Consider the following 20,151-nt stretch of genomic DNA (forward strand, 5'->3'; position numbering starts at 1 on the left):
ATATATATATATATATATATATATATATATATATATATCAATAATCAATTTGCTTTAAATAAATAGCATCAATGAGCTTTTATTGCTCCACAAAAGATCTAAACTCTGACCAGCACCATGCATTGCATTGCAAAGTATTGCATTAAAATGCGAGGCAGTCCTTTACCTTTCATTGTTCTGCACTGCAAGAAAGGTGTGTCGGATGTGTTGCTTTAGTACAATGGAATGCCATTAAACATAAATAGCATAATACAAAACACACAATAAAAACAATCATTGCTGTGAAGTCGGTGTGTTGCTGTAAATTTTGAGTCAGCCAAAAAATAAAAACTTTCAGTGTCCCCACTGCCTCAAAAGCCTAGGAAGGGGTATTGTGCCAAGGTGCACTTTTGTTTGGAGTATCTTTTTGATATGTTAATAACAGATGCAGCCCTTCCAAAAGAAATAATTAAGGAAAGCTTCCAACGGTCCCTCCCTATGCAAGAGGGAAGACAACATGTGAAACCTCCACCTTCATTGAATATTAATGGCATAGTAAAATATGCAACTCCCCTAATATACATCAGTTCAATCCATATTTATGGGGATTCTCCCAACCAGTTACAGGCAAGCAATCTTTCTCATGGCTATACATGGGTGAGCCTGAAATGTTCAATGTAATCTACACAGCAGCATTAGCAAACAATAACATTCAAGACAAACCAGGGTCCCATAGGACTAAAGCAAAGAAAAAACAAACAGCTAAACTTTCTATTATTATTATTATTATTATTATTATTATTATTAATAATAATAAAAAAACAGGATGTGTATAGCACCAACATATTATTCAGCGCTGTACATTAAATAGGGCTTGCAAATGACAGACTAATACAGACAGTAATACAGGAGGAGAGGACCCTGCCCTGAAAAGGTTTCAATCTAAGATCTGGGGGAAGTATCACACAATAGGAGGAGAAATTTGGAGTGGTGGGAAGTAGTGAGGGTTTAAAAGACAGAAGAAGATGGGTAGGTGAGTATGAAAAGATGGTTTTATGGCCTCTTTTAAATTAGTAGAAAGTAGAAGCAAGCTGAACCAGGTCAGACAGGTAAGTGGGACAAGAACTGTGGAGGGATTTGAAGGCAAAGCACAGGAGATGAATTTGATTCTAAGGTGAAATGGAAGCCAGTGAAGAGAACTACAAAGAGATACAGCGGAAGAGGAGCGGAGGGAAGGATGGATGAGTCTGGCTGCAGCATTCATGATAGATTATAGAGGAGAGAGTCGGGTTAGTGGAATACCAGAGAGAAGGATGTTACAGTAGTCCAGACGGGAGATGATAAGAGCACATACAAGGGTTTTGGTGGTCTCAGGGGACAGGTAGGGCAGATTTTGGAGATGTTGCGTAGGTGAAAGTGACAGGAGCTGGAAATGTTCGGAATATGGGGGGTAAATGGAGAGGGCTGAATCAAAGGTGACACCAAGACAATGTGCCTGAGGGGAGGGACAAATAACAGTGTTGTTAACAGTTAGATATATGTCAGGGGGAGATTTGGAATTTGAGGGGGGGATGATGATGAGTTCTGTTTTATCCAGGTTGAGTTTCAGGAATCGGTCAGACATCCATGATGAGATGGCCGACAGGCAGCATGAGACCTTATCCAGGACTGAGGGAGACAGGTCAGGGGTTGACAGATCTATTTGCGTGTCATCAGCATACAGATGGTACTGTAAGCCAAAGGAGGATATGAGACTACCGAGAGAGGAGGTGTACAGAGAAAAGAGAACCGGTCCAAGGACTGACCCTTGGGGAACACCAACAGGGAGGAGAGTGGGCAAGGAGGAGTTACCATTGAAAGAAACTTGAAAGGAGCGGTCAGACACATAGGAAGCAAACCAAGAGAGAGCAGTGTCACTGATACCAACAACTATTATAGTTTTAAGTAAATAAAAACACAACCTGCTAAAACTGTTTATTCTGATTGCAACAACATGCAAACACAAAAAAGGTTCTTTACAGGAAAAACGCAGCGCATATGAAAAGGGTGAAATAAAAAGGTAAAATTCAAAGAGTTTGTGAGTTCACATTGTATTATATGTTCTACCTCCTAGCTTTTCAGGATTTTTGAAATTTTCAAGAAAATAAAAGAAGTAGTTAAAACCAATTAGCATACTATTCTGTGTCAATGGGCATTTGTTTGCATAAGGCGCAGGGTCCTATAAAAGAAGGCATTGGTTAAATAATTAAAAGCCAGGACACTTATTATGTACACCTTTCGGTAAACAGAATATAGGGCTCTATCCATAAAACAGGAAACCTGTGAGGAATAATCCAGGTGCGTGTATTTCAATGGCATTCATTAATTCCCACCAGGTAATGTTTTAAGGAATGTCTGATGCCGGGGTGATAGTTGTATTTTGTATCTTTGAATCACAGAGACAGCTCAGGTTTGGATGTCCTGGTGCAATGTTGCTTTGGGACCATTCCTGTTCTCATATCCACAGTAAACAGATTTGACACACATACATACCATGTACAAACATTAATAAAATAAATAACAGAACTCAATATTGAGTCAATCTGTAGCACTTATATTTGGAGAAGCAAAATGAAATGTAATAAAGGTGGAATATAGGTATTATAGTTTTGTTACAGTATAGTTGTGATGTAACAACAGACTATACAGCATCCAACATGGACTTTTAAGGCAGATAAAGTCATCACACATATTTTCAAAACATATAATTTATTATAATAATTATAAAATTACAAATAATCAGTTAAAGAGCTTCTAAGGTATCCTAAAAAAACTGAATTCTTTCTCAACGCGTTTCACAGACAAAAGCTGCTTCATCAGGAGATTGATTGAGATATGTTACAATTACATGTTATATCTTATTTTAACAGCCTCCTCACGATTCCTTGGAGAGGGTATAAAAAAAGGAAATGAAGGCAGACTCCCAGATCAACCAACAGTAAAGACCAATGCCAAGTTATTAGAAGCATTTGTGATCTATGTCCATATCCACAATGTAACTGAACATCCAGGTTTACTTGTCTCCAATGAAGAAATCTTCATACCATATGTGGATTGAATATACCTATCTGACAATCTATATGCTTCGATCAACATGTGCAACAGGGAGCTCATGATGTGATTTAGTCAGAACCATGAAGATTTGGGCCCAGGGTCCAAATGGTTCCACAGGAACACAAAGGTTGAGTTAAAGGTTTACACAGGTACTGATGAAGCAAAATGTAATCTACTATCTCCTGTAAATTGGCAGGTGGGGCCATACCCAACTGGTTTGAGACTATAGGCCTGATTTATTAAAGCTCTTCAAGGCTGGATAGGATGCACTTTCATCAGTGAAGCTGGGTGATCCAGCAAACCTGGAATGGATCTGGTCCAGGAGTTGCTAGCAAATAGCAAACTACTTTGAAGAAATCCATTCCAGGTTTGTTTGAACCCCCAACTTCACTGATATATACAGTTTATTATTCAGTTATCTGAACATTGCCCTGAAGTCTAAATTTGATATGTTACGTAGTTCGGTTGTGATTGCCCCGGCCTTCGTTCCCACTTGGAGAATTGGTTACATCTGAGTATGCTAAAGGCATAAAATGTTTTAAAACTTGACAGCGAATATAACATATACACATGTTCCTGCCTTGAACTTTCCTGAGAAAGCAGAATAAAATCTGTGAAACGCGTTGAATTACAATAATAATGAAAGTGGAATTTGTACAAAGTTATGTATCCTCTAAATTGTGACTTTTGCAAAGTTTTATTAAACTAATTATTATTACACTTATTATATTATTTTTATTATTATTACTAATGTTTGCTTTAAACGAATATTGGTGATTGTATTAGGTATCTGATGCTCTAAAAGTCCCTAATCTCAATGGAAGAAAAATGTCTAAGGTTATGTGATCATGGGACGTGGTACATGTTAAATGTAAATCCAACTCCACATAATTTATGGAATTAGCCTGGAGCTGAGACTCCAAGTACTGTTGGGCCCAGGGTCAGGGATTGCACTGAAATACAGGTAGAAATGAAGTCTAACACTGGTCTTTCTAGGCAACTTTGGAAATGTTGATGCCTTTGAAACATTTTTGACCTGGGTCTCTTTAAAACAAAGAACTAAAAAGTTTAGTACTTACCTTTTTTGTTGCCAGTCACCTTTCTCTCTAAAGCTGGTAAAGTATCTTCAGCATCTGGTACTCTAGCCATGGTCCCCCCGCTGAACACTGTGGTTGCTTCCTCCACTCCCTATGTCCTATAGTAACGTAGAGTCCAGGGGAATGGACCATACCATGCAGAGGGGGATCAAGCCTTCACCACTCCTGAACGTGTTGGATGGTAAAGGTTCTTCAATAGAATGAGGATCTTCAGTAGTGGACAATATAATTCTCTTGACAGTCTGGGTTTTGCTTTTTTAAAATGATAGGCTCTCTGTAAACCCAGAGACACCCAGAAAGTTATCATTTTCAAAATGAGAAGTGTCCTTTAAATATGGTCCTGCAAAATATTGTCACCAGTCTTATTTACCATCGATAGCATTTTAAAAATGTTCTTCTTCTTGTGCCGAAAATATAAATGTCACATCTAAGTGATTCATTCATTACATCTACTCTTCACTCTCAATGAAGAATATAAAGACAATTGTGTTCCTTTATTTCCAGACTATCAGACATACTTGCTAGGAAGATGTGTTTATTTACAGACCTTGGCTTTCAATCATTTCTTTATATTAGATAATACTGAAATACCATTTTATCTGTCTTTTCTAGCAAGCATCATTTTACGTGTAATGAAAAAGCCAGATGATGGAAACCATTGAAAATAGATTTCACTTAAGTAGCTGACAGCTTAGATTATGGTGGATAATAGCAGCAGCGAGGTTATTGTCGAATTATTCTGTATAAAGAAGAACTGCTATGTAGCACTAGGACAAGAAAGGTTGTTTTGAGTATTACTACAAGAAATTGTGTTGCTGTGACTTGGTTGCAGCTGGGTGAAGATCAGGAGGAATGTGTCTCCATCAATGTTTTTTGCTAGCAATAGGGTAATCCAGAAAGTAATAAATTAAGGATTCATTAAGATTGACACTAAAGAGAGTGTTGTTATATACTAATAATATAAATATTACTTATTATTATTATTATTATTAATATTAAACAAGATTTATATAGTGCCAACATATTATGCAGCGCTGTACATTAAATAGGGGTTGCAAATGACAGATACAGACAGCCACACTGGAGGAGAGGACCCTGCCCTGAAGAGCTTACAATCTAGGAGGTGGGGGAAGTAACACACAATAGGAGGGGGATATGAAGTGGTGGGAAGTAGTGACGGTTTAGAAGACAGAAGAAGATGGGTAGGCAAGTTTGAAAAAATGGGGTTTGAGTGCTCCTTTAAATGAGCAGAAAGTAGGAACAAGCCGAATAGGATGAGGAAGAACATTCCAGAGAGTCGGGGCAGCTCTAGAAAAGTCTTGGAGCCGTGCATGTGATGAGGTTATGAGTGAGGAAGTCATTAGAAAGGTCATTGGAGGAGCAAAGAGAGCGGTTAGGGGAGGACTTTTCTATCAGAAATGTAAGTGGCACAAGAACTGTGGAGAAGGTGAGTGAAGAAGGATGGATGAGTCTGGCTGCAGCATTTATAATAGTAGAGGAGAGAGTCGGCTTAGTGGAATACCAGAGAGGAGGAGGTTACAGTAGTCCAGACAAGATATGTACTGTATGCTGTAATATACTGTATTTAGTATCAACAATAATATAAATCCTTTAATTAACACTTTTTTACAAAGAAAACTTTTTGTGCCTAAAGCTTGATTGCTGTATACATGGAGTGTGAGGTCTGCATGACATTTGCAGTTAGATTTGGGGATGTCACTGCTATGCTGATGAATGTTTTAGGGGAAGCTGTGCTTGAGGATTTGCAATGCAAATATCTCTCGGTGTTTTTTTTTTGTTCATTCTTTGAATCTGGGTTTCCTCCACCTTTCCTGTTGCTTTTTTATCATTACCTATAGGTCAATATTGGGGAAGAATCAGCTACAGGAGACCTACAAGCACCACTAGTGACCAGTCCTTTGCACTCTGTGTGCTTTTTTTGGACACCATACCTTAGAACTGTTTAAAAAAGACCAACACGAAGCTGATACCAAGTAAAATTCAGGTACCTACAGTCACATTTAATAAATATATCAACACAGAGCTGCATTACTTTGTGTCTTTCATCAGCTTTAAAAAATAAATTGAAAATTAAAGAACATCTTTGTTCAATCCTAAATTTACTTTTTTACCAAAGCAACAAAATGTCACTAGAGGGCAGCAAAGCTATGTGAATTTAGTGTGAGCCGATTGCAATGGGGTAGATGGGGTCCACGTCTTGGTTCAGACAGATAACACTTCTCTGTTCACCATAATTGTATTTTCAGTGCAGATCAGAGGTTAACCCACAGGAGTTAGCATAAGATCAGGCTAACTGGAACATTTCAAGACTTTCAGGAATAACCTTATATTCTTAGCATTGCTCCAACAGCTGCTGGTCTTTGAAAGACACAGTTTGTAATGCACCTTGTGATTTCTCATTAAACATTTTCAGTAGGTTTATTTGAAGGCCATTCATTGCAAAAAATCAACCCCCTGCCATCCCTCTGCAACTCCTATTACTTTGTAAAATAAGATGTTCTCACCTAAATCCAACATACGGGTTCCTTGACAGCACCGACAGCGGAGACCGCTAACCCAGCACTGCAGATGCTATACGCTCATTTCTAAAACTTGAAAAGAGAAAACAAATACAACCACTGCATTTAAGGACTTGTTACCGGTATGTTTTGGGGTTTAGATATGCTTTATTGGAAATGCCAATTTGCAGTTTTGCGTTTGCATTTGCAGTATATTTTTTTCCTCCTTAGAAGGGAATTCATGCTGCACCTTTGCTTGAACAAAGTGATTCCCAACCACCCCCAATACAGTTGAACAGGAACCCAAAATGTGTTTATAACTTGACTTGTTTCTGATCCATGGCACCTTAATATTCTGTGTTCCCGATGACTATCCTTGACCCCTAGCTTGACTGATGTTTACCTTTGGTGTCTGACCCTTTCGCTTGGCCGATGACCATGCTTGACTTTTGCTCCCTGGTTGGTTCAGGGCTATCCTTGCCAGTTGGCGTCTTGGCTTGGCAAATAACTATCCCTGGTAATGGACCCTTTGGTTTGGCTGATGACTATTGTTGGCTTTCGAATCTTTGGCTTGTCTTATGACTATCCTTGGCTGATCACCCTTGGTTTGGCTAATGAGTTTCCTGGACATACGACCCTTTGGCTCGGGTTAAAACTATCCTTGGCTGATGATCCTTAAGTTGGTTGATGATTATCTTTAACTACTGACCTCTGGCTTGGTTGATGACTATCCCGGTCAATTGACCTTTTGGTTTGATTGATGATTATCCTTTGCATCTGACTGGCTTGGCTTGTGACTGTCCTTGGCTGGTGACCCTTGGCTTGGCTTATGACTGTCCTTGGCTGATGACCCTTGGCTTGGCTTATGACCATTTTTGACTTCTGCCCTCTGGCTTGGTTGATGACTATCCCTGGCAATTGACCTTTTGGTTTGATTGATGATTATCATTTGCATCTGACTGGCTTGGCTTATGACTGTCCTTGGCTGATGACCTTTGGCTTGGCTTATAACTGTCTTTGGCTGATGATGTGATCCAACAAACCTGGAATGGATTTCCTCAATGTCATTTACAATTTGCTAGCAAATGCTTTGAATTCTGGACTAGATCCATTCCAGGTTTCTGGATTACCCAGCTTCACTGTTGTCAGTGTGTTTTTTCCAGCCTTGGAAAGCTTTAGTAAATCAAGGTTTAGAGTCAAGTATAAGTAAAATTTCTTTTGCTAGAGCGGTCAATTGGAGTGCCAATTCTGATACTATACAATGGGTTATGGCGGAACAAAGCTTTAGCAGAATCCCCTTACACTCAGTGCCATGGATCAGGTTACCAGGTTACTACGTTGACAAAGCTCACCCACCTGTACTGCCAACTATCAATATATGAGGAAGATATTTCTGTACAGGGGCCCCTCCACCCGGCCCCCTTATGCCAGTACTGGATAACCCAAATTTTGATCCAGGGCTGACAGACAGAGGGTTTAGTCAGCTACGGGAGAACAGCCTGGTGAGAGCCGAACATTATTTATGAAGGGGCGATGGTGTTTGCAGAAGAAGCTCCAGTGCCCTTTACTACCTTTTAAATTGGATTTTTGGAGGGCCGCCCAGTTGTCTCATTTTCTCTACGGACTTTTCCGGAAGCTGTAGGATTCCAAAGGCCACTATTTACGTGAGGGAGAAATTAGATCTAGGCACGCCCTGTCTTTTATTTATTGGACACTGAACTTTATATGAACTAGATATACAATATACACAGGCCCAGAAAGGGGCAAATGCTAAGATTTTGTCACAAAGGGTCTATTCATAGTGGTTTCCAAGAACTGGGATATAAGATTCTCACCCGCTGGTACAAGACCCTAGACAAACTACATATTCTATTCCCCACAGAATTGGCAGTGTGTTTGAGGTGTGGTAAGGAGAAGGGCACGATGCTACACAAATTTTGGTCCTATAAGGTGCTCAAGGAATTTTGGACAGTATCCCAAGCCTTTGGAAACAGGCTGTGCCACCCTCCCTAGGCCTGTATACGTAAGGTGAACGAAATAAACTTATGGAGGAAAAGACTTCTGGGATTTACAATAGAGAAGAAAAGTTTCTGGACACATGGGCTCCATGGATAATGTTTCAGGAGTCTCGGGTGTACGGAAATGTTGTGGAGGGGATGAACGGACCCGATGAGCAAATTACCTAAACACAGGCTCTAACACAGGGGTGCCAAACCCAAATACACATTGGGCCAAAATAAAATAAAATAAATAAAAAAAAAACCTAGACAAAGTTGCGGGCCAACCTCGCGGGCCAAATTTATTGAAACAATTGAGGAAATTTTTCCTTCTCATTAGGTATTAACCTTTTTCATGTGGAAACAAAGAGGTTTTGCTTCTCATTCAATCTGGAACAAGCTTAGAGTAGAGAAAAGGGCATAACATTTTTATAAAAAAAAAATCTGAGGTAAATGTGAATGGTAACCTTTTTGCACAGGGTAACAATAATAATATTATTCTTCTATGAAAATCCAACCATTCAAGTCCATGCCTTGAAGTAGCAAGAAAAAGTACAGCTGAGGGGGAGAGCTGGAAATGCCAGACGCGGCTAATGCTAAATCTTATGAGTGGCCCGCCGCTGAAACTCCCTCTTCATTGAAAAATTCCAGACATTATGTGCGTCTATAACACAGTCCAATGCGGGGCCATGCATAGGCAGAGAACCCGCTAGTCTATAGACACGAGTGATGCCGGGAATTGTAGTAGCGGCGCTATTTCAATGCAGCGGCGAGCAGGCTGCAGTTCATATTTAGGATTCCATTGGGGGCCAAAAGAAAGGACCTTGGGGGGCACATTTGGCCCCCGGGCCAGAGTTTGACACCCCTGCTCCAACACATGACACAATATGGTCAACTGAGGGGGAAGTGCAGTAAAGAACAGTGATTGGGCATTGTTGTTTTTGTTTTTATAAGGGGACTAGAGGGTCTCAGCACGGAAAGAGTACAGGTTATTCCAACTGGTGGTATTCCAAGATGTAACTGTAATAACTGTTATATGTATCTGATTTTTTTTTGTAAATGAGTACTGAGAAGCTTTGGTCTTGTTAATTTTTCTTTGTTTTCCTTGTATGTGTATGTAATGTTTTGATATAAAAATATGTTTAAAATTCAATAAAAATATAATGTTTTAAAAAAAATCTTTTGCATTTAGACATATTGGTCTACTGGAAGGTATTTTCCTATTAGGTAACAATGAGCTCTAATGTTCTGCACAGGAAATTGTAAGGACTCCGGCATCTCTTCTATAATTAAAAAAGTGATTGTGATGTGAAAGTTAAAATATAATTGATAGTTAACCAATTTATGAACAATGGCTTTCGGTGATCCCCGACCACCTGGCCAAATCTACTAAACGGAGAATGATAATCTCTCGCCTGTTCAACCATAGGAGCTCAGAGCCTTGGACTTGAATACAGCAGCAGTAAATTCAATGCAGTCCATTCATCCGACTTATTATAAATACACCCCTCAATGGCCAGGCAGGAGGCTACCGGAGCCCAGCATAGACATTGATGTGAAGTGAATATATGGCTTGCAGCGAGGAGGGCCGGCCATAGCAGAGCATATGGTATTCTCTTGGCACTTCAATCTTCCTCTGAACTGCAAGGCACACTAAATATTGGCCAGAGGGAATCCTCCACGTCCGCCGCATTGTTGTCTATTTTTACCTTGTTGGTTTGTGCGCATTATTTTTGTTTTTTTTATTTGCCACCCCAATCAGTCAGAATGGGTAATAAAAAATTAGGTTATGGAAAGGTTTGTACCCTAAAACAAGAAATCAGATATTTGCAAACTGTGGTTAGATCACGTGACTTATATATAAAGCCATTTTTTATTTTCCCTTTATTCTTATTTTAGTAGCAACTAAAAATTTGGGATTTACCTTCACGTTCATTCATGGTGATATTTGTGATCAGGACAATCAGGGGGTCTATCTATAAAGCAGTGAATCTGAAACATTCCCTGGTGGATAATCTTCCATGTGCTTTAATTGTAATAATTGATTCTCCACCAGGGAATGTTTCAGTGAATGTCAGATTCATTTCCTAATTAACGAAACCCTTAGAATGAACATTTCTTGACAGGGTGCAGATAGAAATAAAATATAAAAACCTGACAGGTTGTAATGCTTTAGTCTATCTGAATCTTAAAAATAAGTAATAAAACATTTAATAAATGTCTCTAGGACTGGAGAAGGACTATCATGGGAGAACCTAATCCAACAAACCTGGAGCAGGATTGATCAGACGTTGGTCAGCTAATAGCAAGCAAATTTTAAGAAATCTGTTCCAGGTTTGTTGGGTCACCCAGGTTCTCCTATGATAGCCTATCTTCTCCAGTCTTGGAGAGCTTTAATATATTAGGCCCAATGTGTAAGATTAAATTTTCATTTAGGGCAGGGAGATCTCTTTAAAGCACTTCTCCAGAGCCAGATATGTTCTATTTCTTTTCTTCACATGTTTGGACTTGGTGGTTGCCCATGCAATGCAGTATGGAAATGGATCCCCCATGCATGGGACCACCAGGTAGTTCACTGCATCTCCCACCAGGTTGTTCGCTTCATCAACAGCATCTATTTAACATTTAAGAACAGGTCCAATTTAATAAAAAAGCAGCAAACACAAGATCACCCCAAGCTGGGCCTAATGAGGAGAATAGAGAGACAGATGTGAATATAATAAAGAATATTTGGCAAGTGCCCTCACCCCATTCATCACACTAGCTGCTAATTGCTTTCAGGTGAACAATATAATATTCTTTTTGTCTGGTTTGCTGCATTTGATTTCTAGTGGCTTATAAGACAAATATATATAACAAAGTCGGTCAAATTCTAAAAAAAATATAAATACTATATAATATTCAAGTGCTTTACACATATTCAAGGAATCACAATATCCATAAATTGTCTATAGAATATTTCTCTTTTGAAGAAGCTGATCTATTAGCACAAGTTGGATATAAGAGCCTTGTCCTGGTTTGTCCTGCTTGTATAGTATGTGGCCATCTATAGGACTGGCCCATGGAGTCCCGTCTTTTGGCTGCACCGTGATAAAAAGAAAGCTTTTAGTATATTATTATATTATCCTATTATTTTGTGCATTGGGGTGCTATGTGATCCATTTATTTGGATTGGGTTGCCAAACTGTAAGATGCTCCTATGCATGATTTTGCTGCAGTAAATTCATTGTGGTGTCAATAGGAAAACTAACAGTCCCCTCTGATAGTCCAATCTGCACCCACCACTCTCCAGTATATTGACCCATGAGTTAGGTGTAGGTGCTCAGATATAAGAATCTAATTGCAAAGTCCAAGCACTCAAGTGGAGCAAGGTGGAATTACCTGGGATAAGCTTTCTACCTCTATAACTATGAATATTAACTTTCCACCCTATATATTACTAAAGTGTCAATTTTACTTTAAGAGGGAGTCAGAAAGCCGGATTTGAACAATTGCCGTGCAGAAATGCACCTTGGTGTGCTGCAGTTCCATTTACCCCAAATAGCACCCTAATGCACCTATCTGCAAAGCCCCACAATGTGTGATAGCTCACTACAGTGCATTGTGGTGAGTGCCATTGCAATAAATAATGTGTGCACCTTTTAAGAAATCCATTCAAATGAGCTTACATAGTAGATCATCCTTTGGAAATACTCCCCATGGGTTGCACATAGATTTATTTTTGGGATCTGAGTTGAAGCAAACCCAGGGTTTGGAATGATAAAAATGGGAAGTGGAGAATGGGATTATCTTTTTCCACTGGTGGTACATTGGGAGTTCACCTTGGGCCCCACAATCCCAATGCACCTTGATTGCAAGGAAGGAAGTACCTAGGTGCGTAAATCTCTTCTAATTGGAATAATGGAATCCAGCCTATGTCTCGGAAAGCAGCTGAATCTGGAATATAAAACCTTCTGCTTTGTACGAAGCAAATGATGCATTTATCTCCCTGAATGGCAAGGAGACCGGCTTCCTCTTTGAACGTCTCTTGATGAGTTCCTGCTATTACGGCGTGTTTCAGGATCTTGGCTGCCTCTTGTTATTGGCTGGGGGAAACAAGATGCAGAATATCGCCTGTCAAAGTAGATTTCCTTCCTAATCGCAGCAGCTGCAGGAGAGAGACATGTTCATTGCTATATTGCCAACCGGCTTGATGTGGTGTGCCAAGGACAATGCCAAAATGGAAGCCAGGGAGACCGGCAGCCATGTCGAAAATTAACATGTTTGTCATTGTGTCAGAGAGAAGCATTAAGTCGGACATCTTCTTTGGATTGGTTTAACCAATCAGAATATTTACATATATGGGGCCAGGGAACAACTTTGGTTTATGGTGAAGGTGGATGGCTTTTGTCTATCTCCAGGCTTTTATTATTGGAATAGTGACACCTCTCAACCATAATTCTTAACCCTACAGTGTATATTTCGTTTTCAACTGAGGAGGGTTGGCAAGTTTTTAATGCAGTCTGTGTCCTCAATGTGGAGAGTCATCTTCTTCTTTATCCTGGTGATCATTGGTACCAAGCCACAAAATGAGGGGTAAATGCTACATTATAGAGTTGTCATTGGAGGCCATTGGAAATGTATCCATTAGTGACAAATGTTCTGGAGACAGCTTTCAATTATTGGAGTGCTTCTAACTGTTTGGAGATTTCCTTTCACTTCCTGTTGGGCCTCCTGTACAGAAAAAAAGGAAAATATCTACATATATCATATATAAGGGTTTACCATTCCCTACTCAATTTAAAAGTAAAAAAGGGTTAAAAATAAATAAATATGTGTTCATACTTTTAGGTAATACTGAACTCAGTCCTTCCCTTCAGTCTTGCACAGTTGTACCGGCTACCCAATTTCCTGTCCCACTCATTTTAATAATTGTATATCAGTTCTATCAATCAGAGTTTAGCATTATATTTGGTCATTATGTAGAGCAGTCTGAAAAGATAGCCAGCTAAGAATGGCAACTCTTCTAAACTGACATCCATTCTTTAGTACATTTTGATATTTTCATAACCTCTCCCAACAACTATCCCACTGATTTTGGAAGGACTACCAAAGCAAGGTGCTTGGATGTGTTCAGGATACCATGCATAGCACCTTTCTGGCTGAAAACCAAATGGTGACATCTCTGTGCCTGTAATGAAACCATAATTACTAATAATTAATACAATTTCATTTTTTTAGAATGTTGATTGGGGAGAACCAGGGATGTTAGAATGTAACCAGATTGAATTTCAGCTTTGAAGCTGCCACATAGTTTCAGGAATGTTAATAGAGCCAAAAACTGATGCGCAGAAAAAGAGGAAATTAAGACTGAAGTTTTGGGCAGAGCCCAATTTCACCTTCTCCTACCCCAAGTCCTGCTCCACATACCCCCTAGCCAATTTTTTTCCTAAAATGTTTTCAGGTTTGGAGTTTTGGAGAGTCCTCTTCTCCAGCATTGGCAGTCGTCCATGATGTTTATACAGTAAGTGGGTCCATTATTCAGAGGTAGAGGGTTGAATTATAAGGGGTATTATTATGCCCAGAACAGAACCAGAAAAGTCTGTGGGGGGCAGCACTATAAAAGTGATGAGTATTAAAGTCAGAGATGCTCTTCATTATTAGTATTTATGTAGCACCGACCTACTCTGTACCAAGTCCATAGTCTTTTCACTGACTATCTCTCAGAGGACCTCACTATCTAATGTTCCTACCATAGTCAAATGTCACTAAACTTAAAGGCGATTTACCTACCTGCCAATTTTTGGGATGTGGGAGGAAACTGGAGCGCCTGGAGAAAACCCAAACACAGGGTTGACCATGCAGTGTCCTAGCCAAGGTTTGCAGATGGTTCTGTAGTGTTGCAAAGACCAAAGTGCTGTCCACTGAGCCACTGTGCCATTTTTTATTATTTATGGTGGTCCATATTAAATAACATGAAATCATCAAAATTAGCTGACTCCCTGTTATAAAAATTATTTGCATTCCTCGCAGACTGACAGAATTCTGCTTTGAAGCATGCAGTTCACAGGCTGTCGGCATGAAGAATCAAATAGCTCAGAGCAATTAAGAAGGACTTGGAAAGAAAATCTCAGCTGAGCCGGTGTTTCGGTGATGATTGAGCGAGAGATCTCAGGGGTAGAAGCTAGAGATAAACAGTTGGACCCCCAAAACAATCCCGAGATGGAGTCTGTGAAAAGAGAGCTGCTCAGATCATAAGACAAAAAAAAACAAAATCCTTGCAGCTTTCATAAGCAAATAAAGCTGGGAGAGCACAACGACGCCACTGATAAATAAAAATCACGCCATTGTTATCTCGTACAATGACATGTTTGCAGCTGACGCCTATCAAATGCAAAAACACTAAAATGTGGTACCCAAGAATGGGGAAGGACAATTGTGTTTTAAAGGAGCCTCTGAATGTTTAATTGGTATTATATTGTTAATGATAATTATGGTTATAACATGTACACTGATAAGGAATCATCCTGAAAAGTATGCTGGGAGTCTGACACTCTGGGGGGGTCTGTCTTGTTTGCCCCTGCTGCACTCAGTGGTTCCTTCTGTGGCCCCCAAGTCAATACAGGACACAGTGTTGGTTGGGTGGTCAGTGGCAAGGACCACTATACAGGACACAGTGTTGGTTCGGTGGTAGATATAGGGGAACCACTAAGCATTGAGGGGAGCACCACTATACAGGACACAGTGTTGGTTTGGTGGTAGATATAGGGGAACCACTAAGCATTGGGGGAAGGACCACTATACAGGACACAGTGTTGGTTCAGTGGTAGGTATGGGGGAACCACTGAGCATAGTAGGGAGGACCACTATAGGAGACCCAGTGTTGGTTGGGTGGTAGATATGGGAGAACCACTGAGCGTAGTAAGGAGGACCACTATACCGGACACAGTGTTGGTTCGGTGGAATACATGGGTGGAACCACTGACCATAGCGAGAAGGACCACTATACAGGACACAATGTTGGTTCGGTGGTAGATATGGGAGAACCACTGAGCATAGTAGAGAGGACAACTATATGGGACACAGTGTTGGTTCAGTGGTAGATATGAGGGAACCACTGAGCATAGTAAGGATTGGAAGACAACTATAAGGGACACAGTGTTGGTTCAGTGGTAGACATGGGGGAACCACTGAGCAAAGTAGGGAAAACCACTACACAGGACACAGTGATGATTGGGTGCTCCAAGGAGGAAGGCTGAAGAAATGTAATTTCCATTTTACACTAGTCAATTGAAGTGAAATCTTCCTCTGAAATCACCCATACCCCCAGCTGCACTTAAAGGTTGCTTCCAATGCCTCCAAGTCTATATGGTGTCAGCAGGATGAAATCACTGAGTATAACAAGGAGGACCCACTAAACTTTGTAGGGAGGACGACTATATAGACATAGCATTGATGTGATAATCAGCAGGAGAAAGTGTGGCAGAGAGGACCACTTTACAGGACATGGTGTTGAACCATAAAGAGTTGGTTTAAGGAAAAACTTCTAGAATGATATAAATGAAACATACTCAGCAGTGGAATTATTTAAATATTTAAGCATTAATCCAGAGTACCTGAAAGTTAACTGATTAGCAAGCTGGGACCAGTTTTTATTAAATTTAGGGTTGGATTAAAATTATTGCCAGTCCAGTGTTGGTAGCAGAATTTGTAAGTAAGAAACAAAGATGTAATAACTTTTATATTGAGTAATAAACTTCACTTTTTAAATAAACTTTATTTACTAGCTTTTTTTTTATATGACTTTGACTATTTCTCCCAATGTGCCCAAATAGAACAACAGGGTGGTGGGAAACTCTGCAACCAGACCAACTACATAGCCATGGTGGCTGCAGTGCAGCATGGGACTGTGCAGGTTCAGGGACTTTGCTTATGACACAGATACGCTGATTGCCTAGTGAGCGATTGATAATGGGACTACACTATTACTGAACTCTATATTTTTAAAGTAGTACTAGATAAAAACTTGAGGATGGTTTGCAGCTGATGCTTCTGCTCCTTTTGGGTTGTTCCGTGCATTCCTGGGGAGACTTCTCCCTAGAGAGGACTCTTCATGGTTATTATCTCAATTGAGTTCTTGAGGAAGGGGATACAAGTCTATAAAATGCTTCAAACAATTATCAGTTAAGACTCTATGTTATTTGTAACTTTTAATATGCTTTTTATTTATTAACTTGTGTAATTATAATTATGGGTGTATAAAAATATTTGAAAGTTTAATGCCAAGAAAGTCCCCATTTTTAGCTCTTTTATATGTACTCAGGTCCAGGATCAGCTACAGGCAGCTAGGGGAGTGCTAAGTTATGACTGTGCAGGATTAGATACAGGCATCTAGAAACTACATGATTGAGGATACAATATGCACGACAGCATTGGATACAGGCAGGTGGGAATTACAGGGTTCAGCATGGACTGTGCATGCCAAGGATCAGATACAGGCAGTTAGAAACTACAGGCTTGGGATAGGCTGTGCAGGGCCAGGAATACGAGGGGGTGCTGAGAAGTTTCTGGCTTTGCCCTCTTCCAGATGAAATAGAAAAATAAGTGTGGGGGCGTATGACAGCCTAATATCTTAGTATGTAACGATAGTATGCAATTCCTAAAACAGTCTTTTTCTTTTAGTGAGAAGCTGTGATGGCAGAGGCACAAACAAGTTTCACTTCGTTGGAGTTACGGGCCATCATGACGTTTTTGTTTCTCCAAGGAAAGTCAGCAAAGGACATTCACACTGACATGTCACAAACACTGGGGGAGAAGTGTCATTCCTACAGCACTGTCAAAACCTGGATATCTCATTTCAAGACTGGATATTTCACTGTTGAAGATGAGCCCCGCAGTGGGTGCCCCCAACCTCAACTGACCCGGCAACCTGCAATGCTGTCCATGAACTGATTATTGAGGACCAGCGAATATCCGCAAAAAAGATAGCCCAGATACTTGACATCTCACAGGAGCGTGTTGGTTTTGTTATCACCACTATCCTAGACATGCACAAGCTTTGAGCGAAGTAGGCACCGAAATGTTTAAACAGTGATCAGAGGAAGGAGTTAAAGCATCCAAAGCCGTTTTGACCCATTGTGATGCTGCACGGGACTTTTTGGCTAGGTTAGTGACTGAGGATGAAACCTGGCTCCACATCTATGATCCCGAAACCAAGGAACAGTCAAAGGAATGGCGCCACAGCGGGTCCCTGCTTCCGAAGAAGTTCCAAACCCAGAAATCAGACAAAAAAGTCATGGCGTCTGTTTTCTGGGAAAAAGACTGTATTCATTTGGTGGACTACCTACCTCAGGGCACTAGTATCACTGGACAGTATTATGCTAACCTCCTGGACCAGCTGAAGGAGGCAATTAAGACAAAAAAGTTGACCAAAGGGATCCTTTTTTTTGCAGGATAATGCACCTGAGCACACGTCCATTGTTGTGGCTTCCAAATTGAACACCCTGGGTTTCCAGTTGGTCCACCATCCCCCCTACTCACCTGATCTGGCCCCTTTGGACTATTATCTGTTCCCGAATTTGAAGAAACACCTTAAGGGGCAACGTTTTGAGGACATTTCTGACGTCAAAGATGCTGCTGAGAGCTGGTTTGCGGCCCAACCAAAGGACTTTTATTTGAACGATCCAGAAAAGCTGCAACTACGCTGTACCAAGTGCATCAGTCTCAGGGGGGAATATGTTGAATAAATGTGTTATTTCATAACTCTGGCTCTCTTCTTTCTGGGCAAAGCCAGGAACTTCTTAGCAACCCCTCGTATATACAACAGGCTAAGCTGATGCTAAGCTGATCCAGGAGGCTGGTGGTCCTCTAGGTTCAGGCATCAAGGAAGTTTATTGGTGGGCATATATTTTGCAACATGCACATCTCAATGAATAAATGCCAGTTCCGGTTGGGTTGTTGGTCTATGTATTTGCAGATCCATGTGTGTATGGAACCAACAGTGAAAAAGTGAGTAGCAAGTTGGTTACAGGTTCAAAAAATAGACCCATAAAGATAGACTTAGTACAGCAGTTGTTCAGTACACACAGGTCTCCAGAAGCGTCAGCAAACTAACAACATCTTAAATTGCAGAAAAAATCAGAAAAGCACAGAAAAGGTCAAATACCAAAGGATAAAGGATCTGGGAAAAACAGGAGAAACTTGCAGGCTGCTATCATTGACCTTTTATTTAGCTTTCCTAGTTGTCAGGTTAATCCTTTGGCTTTAATACTTTCTGCATCAATGATTCTGAACAACTATATAGATCATCAGTTCTGGCTGCAGTGGGATTTTACTTCCTGCATTCTTGTTTAACATCAGTGCCTGAAACCATAGCCAAGCAACAATTTATTTCTGAAATAGCTTTCTGAAAGTTATTGTAAACAACATTTAACCTGGTGAAGCATTAGGTTTAAAAACAGTTTCTTTTTCTCAATACTTTTATAATTGTGGATGTATGTAAATATATATATATATATATATATATATATATTTGTATCCCTCATTAAACCTGCAACAACCAACTATTGTGATCCTTCAAGCTGACATCTCCTGCTTGGAACAAAACGCTCAGTTCCTGAATGTGCCACTTATCTAAGTACTGCAGTAACCTGTACAGAATAAATTAATTGATGTTTAAAAAAATCCTCGTCAACAATTCATTCTAATTAGGTAACTGTATTAGAAAGATAAGTGCCAGGCTCAGAAGCAGAACATTTGGCAGATTAGAAAGAAGAACTGCAGGCAAAACTTTTTTTTTAGATAGATTGGGTAAGGGTGAAAACTTCTCTTTCTAGCACAGACTGCATTAAAAACCCAACCATTTCCTGTTTTATTAAGGGGGCTATTTAATAAAGTAGGGCCATGACTGTACTATAACATACCCAATGCACTAATGTATACACTGCCTGTTCAAAAAAGACACATGCTCTAATATTTTGTTGGAGCACCTTTGGTTATGGCACAGATTTTCTGTGGTATTGTTTCAATAAGCCCATGCAATATCCCAACATTTTTTTTCATCCATGTTGAATTCATTTTTTGCCTAGATCTTGCATTGATGATGGGAAAGTTGGGGGACTGTGTAAAGTCTTTTCCAGCACATCCCAAAGATTTTCAATAGGATTAAGGTATGGACTCTGTGGTGGCCAATGATGTCTCGTGAATTCTGATCCCCCTTTATGCAATCGGACCCCGATGAATCCTAACATTGTCATTTTGAAATATGTCTATGCCACCAGGGTAAATAAAATACAATGATGGAAAAACCTGGACATTCTGTATATTCAGGTACTCAGCTGAGGTCATTTTTTGGGAATATAACATTGCTGAACATAACACTGCTCCTACATCCACCCAGATCATAACACTGCCCCCACAGGCACCCCAGATCATAACACTGCCCCCACAGGCACCCCATATCATAACACTGCCCCCACAGGCACCCCA

This window comes from Pyxicephalus adspersus, chromosome 7, assembly GCF_032062135.1.
Source record: "Pyxicephalus adspersus chromosome 7, UCB_Pads_2.0, whole genome shotgun sequence".
Lineage (NCBI taxonomy): Eukaryota > Metazoa > Chordata > Amphibia > Anura > Pyxicephalidae > Pyxicephalus > Pyxicephalus adspersus.